Below are 9,616 nucleotides of genomic sequence, written 5' to 3' on the forward strand. Positions count from 1 at the left end.
TGCAGTGTTGAGTGCTAATGTTGCCTTATAACAGCTTATGCCATGGACAATAATCATAAAACAATCATATTTTTTTATGAAGTCATTTAATAATTAAAAAAACGAAGATAATACTGTATTTACAAAATTTACAAAATCCCTTCTGGGCATTCAAAGTCCTAGTGTCCCAGTGTTCAGCTTTGTTCATTTGCAGCAGTAGTCCCAGAAACAGTTCTTTTCTACTGAAAGCAAAGACGAACATCACACTTGCTGCGTAGGGTGTTGGTATATCTATTCTATATAATCGGACACAAACTTCTTGAAGTACTAGTGGTGTGTGGAGGGAAATTACATAATTGGTGATATCTGGACCAGAGAAATCAGTATTGGGACTAATGAAATCATTTTTTAGCCAACGATACTGGTCGCGAACATTTTGTGTTTGGTAGTTTGGGGCTCAATGTTCATATAATCGTCAGCTGGGCAGTCAGTGGACTGTAGATTTTCTTTGTCCACTTTGCATGTTCATCTGCCTCTTGCACTGGTATCAGTGTCTGAATCCATCTCAAAATCACTTTCTCCATTTGTGATGGCATCAATCACATCCCGCACACTGTAGAGAACATATCTCTTTGTTGGTGGCATTCTGAAATGGAAAAAGTAAAACAAACAAATTAATAATAAATATGTACGTAAGTGAGTAATACAGATGAGCATATATTCTCCAGGCTAAATAGTTTCAATTCAAATGTATCCTAATCTGACTTTCACATTCCACCAAATTTACACAATAGTGTGTGGATGGCCTATTAGGGTCTCTACTTATCATACTAAAAGGGAACACTTCACATCCCCACATTCCAGAACATTCTCACCTCTCCATGAACAATACAACAAGCAACCCCCAAAACATTCAGAACCTGTTTCTGCCTACTGTAATGCAACAAGAAGCTATTTGGGCTAAAAAAAAACAAAAAACAAAGCCCAGGATCAGTAAAATTATGTCTTTTTTCAAATCTGTTAGTTATTTTTAACTGATGAGACACGGATGCAGTTTCCAATACTGCTACATATAGAATTTCATATACGGCAACCAAAAATAATTTAATCAATTATTGTCTAAACTCAAAATTTTAACAGAAATCACATTCATAGTTTGTATTAATAGTAATCATCATATAAATTATATTTTTAAAGCATATCTGTTCATATGTGAACATGTGAGAAGTACAGTGTCCCAATGGAATGTGTCAGGTGCAACTGCTATTTTGACTACCACATTGACCCAGGGTTGTAGAATTACAACATAGACATAACATGCTCAAAATCACATTTGATGAATGAATTCCACAATAACTTAATATAATCATGTTATAGACATTGTAATCATCATCAAAAAAAATATTTGAGACATTTTACTCACTTGAATCTTTCGAAATCCAGTCCAATAAAACAAAGAGATGAGCCTGAAGAAAAGTTTGCAGGTTGTGTGAGTTCATGGCCCGGTGGCCGGACCTATGAACACATTGGCCACCCAATTGTAATGCAGGGAGAAACAATAGGACCCATTGACTATGTAAATGTGGTCTTTAAAAAAACCCAACTTATATATATCTGAACAGCACAATACAAGAAAAACATATTTTACAATAATGCTACCTGATACACTTCATCGCAATGTGTTTTTAAGAGGCAGAGCATGATAATGAACATATACAGCTGTATATACATCGTAATAAGTAATAATTATATCTACTATACTGAAGTATCTGTAACTATAGTATGTGTAAATATGTATTCAAATAAACCACTAAGTGGCAGCACATAATAGTAGTGTTTCACCACCATGCACCAGCACTCAGCAATTTAAAGTGCAGCTCTATGTTTATCTTCAGACGTTCTCTGATGTGAACACAGGCTTGAAAATAAAGCTAATCTGAGATTAACTGTGTTTAAAGACATTTTTGATATATTGAATACAATAATAATTTATATTTTCCAAATATGTTTAATGATGACTATGCTATAAAAGACAAAGAATAATACACAAATAGAAGCACACTCAAAATAAAACGTTCGACAGATGTCTCTGGCTCAGATGAGATTAGAAGAGTTTAAAATGGATTTAGATTCTGCAACAGTAAGTAAAGCTGCTCAACAGGACAACATTAAAATTACTGATACTTTAAAAAATAGATAGATAGATAGATAGATAGATAGATAGATAGATAGATAGATAGATAGATAGAGATAGATAGATAGATAGATAGATAGATAGATAGATAGATAGATAGATAGATAGATAGATAGATAGATAGATAGATAGATAGATAGATAGATAGATAGAGCTTACAACACAGGACAGGAGAATACAACAATGTGCTTACATAGTTAAAAATAAAATAAAATAAATACAATTCAATTTAAAAATTAGAATAAAATTGAATTAAATTAAATTAAAATAAATTACATATAAATAATTGTAATAAAATAAAATTGAAAACAGTTAAAGTGAAATAAATTAAATTCAATAATTATAATATAATAATCATAATATGAATATAAGATACAATAAAATATAGTCAATATAAAAATATAAGATATATATACATTATGTTCACTTCTTTCTTATGAATCGTTAGTAAGGTATGTTTTTTGTACGGATAAAATTGCACCAGGTTTTTATGAGCATACACACTATGAAAAGCACACTCAGAGCAACTTAAATATGAGAAGTTTAACACAGTCAGTTTGTGGGTGTAAATCATAGAGTATGACCAGGGAAAACAGAACATAGTGCAAGGTCACCAAGTAGCTGGCATGTAGTGAAAAAAGACTACATGACCAAAAGAATACAAAGATAACAGAAAAGAAAGTAACTGAGAACTCTTTCTGTAGTACTTCATAGTATTGTGTCATTTCTAACGTGGTTCTGACATTCAGCTAAAACATCAGGAGTATTCCGTTTATATGAGACTGCAGGCTGATTATTTATAGAGTGGTGTTTCTGGTTTCACTTGCTGTCTGACTCATCACAACAGCAGAAAGACATGTTCATGCTCCTGCGGGGTACTTTCAGTTTGTGACACTTCTGGTGACCCCTGTGGACAAAGTGGGTCCTCTTACGTCTTCACTTAATGTGTGTAAGTTGTGTTCTCCCACAAACACTCACACCTTGCTTTCTTTCACAGTTAAGCGTGTCACTCACTGTAAAGATTTACGGCAGAAAAGGAAATAAAATATTTTCTCTTCCCCAAGCAGTAAATCATCGTCTTGTTGCCTTTGTGAGTCATAAAGATGCCTCCCTGTTGATTTCAGAGTGCTTGATAACCGCTTAAAAACTCCTCCTCACTCCTCCTCACAAACATCGCCTGATGTTTGACTATGAGATCATATTCTAAGTGATTTGAAGGAAGTCAGTCCTGTACTTGTAATAGAGATGGATGCAGTAAACTATTGTGAAGCTGTACAAGTCTAAGGTTTGTGCAGAAATGTTTGAGTCTACTATAACCTGTCTGTGGAAAACTTAACTATCATTTTTCAAATATTACTCAAATTTCAAAAGACAGGGACATAAAAGCAAGTGCTGACAACAAAAACAAACCATCTTAATGCATGTTCTTTTTTACAAACAAGCTCAAATAAACAAAAACAAACATTATTGCTTATTAATTTTAAGTTGTTTATGGCCTCTATATGAGCACCTAATGTTCAGCCTCTGCATCGCTTCTGTGCAACACAAGACTGTATAAAATATGGACGTAGTATCCGTGACGTCACCCATCCGTTTCTGAAGCGCTGTTCTGAGGCCAATTGTCGGCGGGAGCCATATTGGAAATGTTGAACTCAGCATAACTTCTGTCGAGCGAGTGTGACGTAAAGAGGCGAAGTTTAAGCCTCCTAGCCAACAGCTACAGTGTTCCCGCCTGTCAATCAAGTCAGCTGTGCCTCTCATAATGGAAAACTTGTAATATTAATATATTGAAAATTGCTGTGTTAGCGACTTGAGTGAGACTGATGATCACACCAAGTTTGAAGAGAGGAAGCTTCTAGTGACAATAACAGAGAAACTGCTTTGGCTCAACATACCTCAATGAACCATTCATCTTACTTCTTCTCACAGCCTGGAGTTTGATGAGATCAGTGAGATTAAACCACCGCCTTGGAGGAACTTTTGATTTGAATCAACTTTGTGAGGTGATTATTATTTTCTAATCTCATCCTGCTGTCTGAGACAATCAAACACATTGTTCATTGTGAATGCTCGCTATGAGGAACAGGAAAGAGACAAGAGAGTTTTTTTCCGCCAAATCACGACAAATGTTATCCTCAGACTCTTTCCAAACAGAGCAGGTCTAGATCATACTCTATGTTCTATTATTAACAAAGACCTAACATCAAGACAGGATAAGATCCAGTCCCGTCTTACAGACAGGACTCAGTCTGATCTCATCTTAATCCACCATGAGCAGAGCACTTTGCTGCATTTAGCAAGTTACAGTGGCAAGGACAAACTTCCTTTAACAGGCAGAAACCTCCAGCAGGACCAGACTCATGTTAGACACACATCTGCTGAGACCGAGTTGGAGGGAGAGATAGAGGAGAATAAGACAGAGAGAGATGATAGTGGTGAGACGGATAGTAGCAGCAGCTGGAGTCTGGCACATCTACAGCAGCAGGCCGCAGAGATCCAGAGGAGCCTATGAGTCAAGGGAGCTCAGGGACTCCAGAAAGGTCCATGGTTAGGAACTTTAATGGGACAGGGAGAGTTAAAGCAAGTGACAGGCAGACAGATGAGAGAGAGGGGATCCCAGTGTGTCAGCGTGTCAGTTCCCCCGGCAGTCTAAGCCTATAGCAGAATTACTAGGAGCTGGTCCAAGGCTGAGCCAGCTCTAACTATAAGCTTTATAAAAGTAGAAAAAGGGGGTCTGCCTCCCGGACCCAGACTGGTAGATGATTCCAAATGATGAGTCTTGTGGCTGAAGGCCTCGTTTGCTGTTGTACATCATGTAGTGTCATCACTATGAATTTCAGTCTGCTTTATGACCAATAAAAAACTCCCTACAGGGGCTTTAAAGCCTTGGGCCAAGAATCCCAAACTATTAGAAGCTCAAACCCTTCATGGAGTTCAACATCTCTGCTAGATCATGGGTTCCCAAACTTTTCAGGCCGTGACCCCTGGGTGCCTAAGACTCATAACCCCCACTGTACCTAGATGTAATTAAATGTTGCTTCATACTTCATTTAGCTGGTCTGCAGAAATTTGGTCTAGCTACATGTACATGTGGCTGTGTTTCCTGTGCTGTTACTGATGCTTTTGTTAATTAACTGTAAACTAACCCCAACACTAACCAAGTCATCTAAAGAAAGGCAGAAAATGTATTTGCCAGGTTTAATTTTTTTAATGAATTACTTGAAGAATATATAAATATACTTACAGTAATGGCAATATACACAATTTTAGATTGCTTTAATATATATATATATATATATTTATTTTCCAGAAAGGTGTGAGAGAGAAGTGACAAGGGAAAAAAAAAAAGTCAAAGAGACGGTAGAATAAGTTGTTATGAATCTTGAGCTTTGAAGAGTCCATTTAAAAAAAGAGAACAACGCCTCTCTCTGTTCGACAGCTTCAGGAAAAAGATGTTCTTGTCACAGTGATTTATCAAAGGAATTAAAGCTTATTTTTAGCCTTTTAAAGCCTTTACAGCTGACAGTAGAGTCCTTTGTTGTAGAATAACTTCAGGTCAGGATAGTTGTCATCTACTGTTGTAATATAACAGCCCTCAGACACATCTTAGTCCTTAAAGAAAATTCCTGCCTCCCCTCTGTCCTTGCCCACTTTAGTTCTGCTTCAGCCTGAGTACATGAATCAGCTTTAGTTTATGAATTAGCCACTTTACATTCAGTTTATAATGTCATGTAAACATCCAGATTTCTATAATAGCCAGAGAGAGAAATAACATGTTTGTGATTAGAAGCTGGTCTAAGTTTCCTCTGGGTGCCTCGTCCTCGCCAAACACAACTGGAGAGCACCAAAAGCCAGAAATTCCAACCTGATAAGCGTGCAGACGGAGCTGCTGCTGCTGCTGCTGCTGCTGCTTCCTCTCAGCTTTCCAGAGCACTGAGCAGAGATATGTTGCACCACACTGCAGCAGACAGATCAGTGTTGGAGGGTGACTATGGGATTGAAACCTGCCTGCAGCATTTTTTTTTAACTCAGAGACTCAGCATAGTGGCCTTGATGTGGTTACCCTGCCAACCCACTCTGCAGTAATCCCTGCTGTCATTCAGCTCTGCAGGGGATTCAGACTGGTGTCATTTCACTGAGACTGTCGCTGGGTAAATTAGTAGAGAGGAGGTGACGAGAGCAAGAATGTCATGACTGTAGAGGAAGGAGTAGGAGGGTGGTTTCTGCTCGTATTTATTAAATTACGAGCTATGGTAACAACATCAAATCCAGCATTGTTGGTCAACATGATTCTATAATTTATGATTTTTCTTATGATTTGAAAAATATTCATTTTTACAAACATTCAAACAAAGATACACAAATAATGACAATACAATAAAAAATTAAAGAAAAGAAAAGAAAAGAAAACAAATCAAAACAAATCAAAACGAAAGACAGAGCAGAACAAACAAACAAAAAAAAACAGACAAAACAATTGGTCATGAAGCAGACTGAAATTCATAGTGATGACACTACAAGACGTACAAGAGCAAACAAGGCCTTCAGCCACAAGACTTATCATTTGGAATCATCTAACAACATACCAATATACACAAATTCATAATTATGCACATAGGCACATGTCTATGTATATTTATATGTATATGTACACATATTCAAGTAAATTAAAATAAATAAATAAAAAAGGGGGTCCTGGGGTGGCTGTATTGTTGTTTTTTTTACATTTAATGATTTTATTATTTCAACGGCTCCTAATGCATCTACATGAGCCAGTCCAGGTGAAATGTAAGTTTACTGTGAAAACATTTTAAAGTTCTGTATACAGATGTTGGCTATTCAGCACTCAGTGCAGGTTCGTGAAATCTGAAACACCCTTAAAAAAAGTGTCTGTATTTTTCAACATACAATGTATTTGACAGTGGTGGAAAAAGTACATGTCTTCATTACTGAAGTCAAAGTGTAGAGCCTCCTGGTCAAACATTACTCCAATACAAGTGAAAGTTGTTCAGTCAGATTATGACTTGAGTTAAAGTCCTGGAGTACTTTCTTTTAAAAATACTGAAGTATTCAAAGTACTTTTTAAAATATCTCTAAACATATTTTCACAAAGCAGGAGTGCAGTCAAGAATGCATGGGTGTACATTCTGCTCCGTTCTGTTTATCTAGAAAACATGACTTCATATCTAAAAAGTATACCATGAAATATAAACTAAGTTACTACAAGCACAGACAAGTTTCAAATGTTCATCTGGAATCAAAGCAGTGTGTTAGCTCCAGACCTCCACATGCTTTCTCAGGTTAGATGCTGATGTTTTGTAGGCTGTAATGAAGTTTGTGTGGTAAACAGATCAGAGATTTACAACAATACAAACAATCATTCTTTATTTCAAGACCTCAAACATGGGTTTAAAATATGGCCGTGGTGTTCAGGTAGAGAATCATCATGCTTCTCAGTCATCTACGCTCAACCGAGGTACGGCTACACCACTGAGACAAACCAAACACAAGTACACCAACAGTTTACGGTCTCTGGGATCTGATTTCAGAAAAGAAAATTCATCAGCTGACTTCAAAGCAAAAATAGTGAGTAACTAGAGCACTGATAGAAATGTAGTGGAGTCAAAAGTATGATATTTGTCTTTTAAAAAATTAAGGAAATATGCAATATCAAATCCTTCCACATATTTATTGTATTATGGAAGGCATCTCGCAACCCTCCATAAGTGTCTACCGACCCCCTACAGGGGCCTGACCCGTACTTTAGGAACCAGAGAAAGAGAGAGAGAGAGAGAGAGAGAGAGAGAGAGAGAGTCCCCTTAGTCAGCTGGTGAGGAAGCTAATCAGCTGACTCCAATCAGCACTGATCCAAAACACAACCAAATTAAACTCATCACGAAGCACTCAAAAGATCTGTATTTAGAACACTGGAGAAACCAAACAAAGACCCAAAGTAGAATTAATTGTTATTTGACCCTAAACCGTGATTATAAATTATCTGAATATCTGTACAGTGTCAGAGATACAAAACAAAGACGTATCCTGACCAAATACAGGCTGAGTGACCACCAGCTGGCTATAGAGACAGGGAAACACAGACAGACATGGCTGCCCAGAGAGGAGCGTCTATGTGCTCACTGCTCTACAGGGGACATAGAGACAGAGATGCACTTCCTCCTCCACTGCAGCAAGTTCTCTTTACTAAGAGATTCCCACTACAGGGACATTACTAAAATGGTACCAAACTTCCCAACATTAACCCCAGAAGAGAAACTGTCAGTTCTCCTGGGGGAAGGGTCAGCAGCTCCTCTGGCTGCTAAATATGTGTCTGCCTGTCACAGCCTGAGGGACGTACCATCCCATGGTGTTTGATTTTGGGTGGAGGTTTTGTGAGCGTGCCGCATCGGGTGAGGACATTGAGCTATGCTGTATAGGTGACACCATCGTTCATTAATGCATATAAAATATGTAATATATGGTTGATATGTATGTGATGAATATAATATGTAATGAATATGGTGTGTGATTAATGTATATATGGTGAGTGTAGTGAATATATATAATGGACTGTTAGAATTTATGTGCTTTGGCAATAACATCTTGTTGTTCATGCCAATAAAGAAAATTTGAATTGAAATTGAAATTGAATTGAGAGAAAGAGAAAGAGAAAGAGAGAGAGAGAGAGAGAGAGAGAGAGAGAGAGAGAGAGAGAGAGAGAGAGAGAGAGAGAGAGAGAGAGAGAGAGAGAGAGAGAGAGAGAGAGAGAGAGAGAGAGAGAGAGAGAGAGAGAGAGAGAGAGAATGTCATGCAGAAAAAAGGCCTGGGTTAGGATTAAACCCAGGCTGCAGCAGTGAGGACTCACTCTAACTGCATGATTCTTCCAGGAGTGTAACTAGGTGCTCTCAGAGGTTTATATATTCTGTTCCTCGTAGTTTCAGTGTTTTCAGCCTAAGAGACGAACTATTTTTGCATGTGACCTCATTCATCTTGTTGCTGCCACTGCAACGATGTCCTGATAACCTCCTCTCTGCTACCCTCTGAGCACCAAACAGCAGAATCACACACTTCAAGCTGCAAACTTGTGACCATGGCTGCTCTCTGACTGCTGCTTTTAGAAAGCTAACTGTTTGCTGACCAAGCAGCTATTTCACCTTGTATTCTTCATAATGTATGCAGCTAGAAGTACATTCAATTTACATCAACCCTTCTTAGGAGTGGAGTTCAGTGTAGTCACTGTAAGCAAACATTCAGAGGTCGATGTCAAAACACGGCTGTGTCATTCCACACAATAACCTCATTATAGTGTAGAGGGGGTTTAAAGGGACTTGTCACAATACTGCAATCACCAAATTACAAACACTGGGTGTAAACTAAGCTATTATTGTAGCACAGATATTTCCAATTAAAATAACTAGAAAAACAACAAAGTAAAGGAAACAGCAA

Source organism: Notolabrus celidotus, chromosome 1 (genome assembly GCF_009762535.1).
Source record: "Notolabrus celidotus isolate fNotCel1 chromosome 1, fNotCel1.pri, whole genome shotgun sequence".
NCBI classification, from domain to species: Eukaryota; Metazoa; Chordata; class Actinopteri; order Labriformes; family Labridae; genus Notolabrus; species Notolabrus celidotus.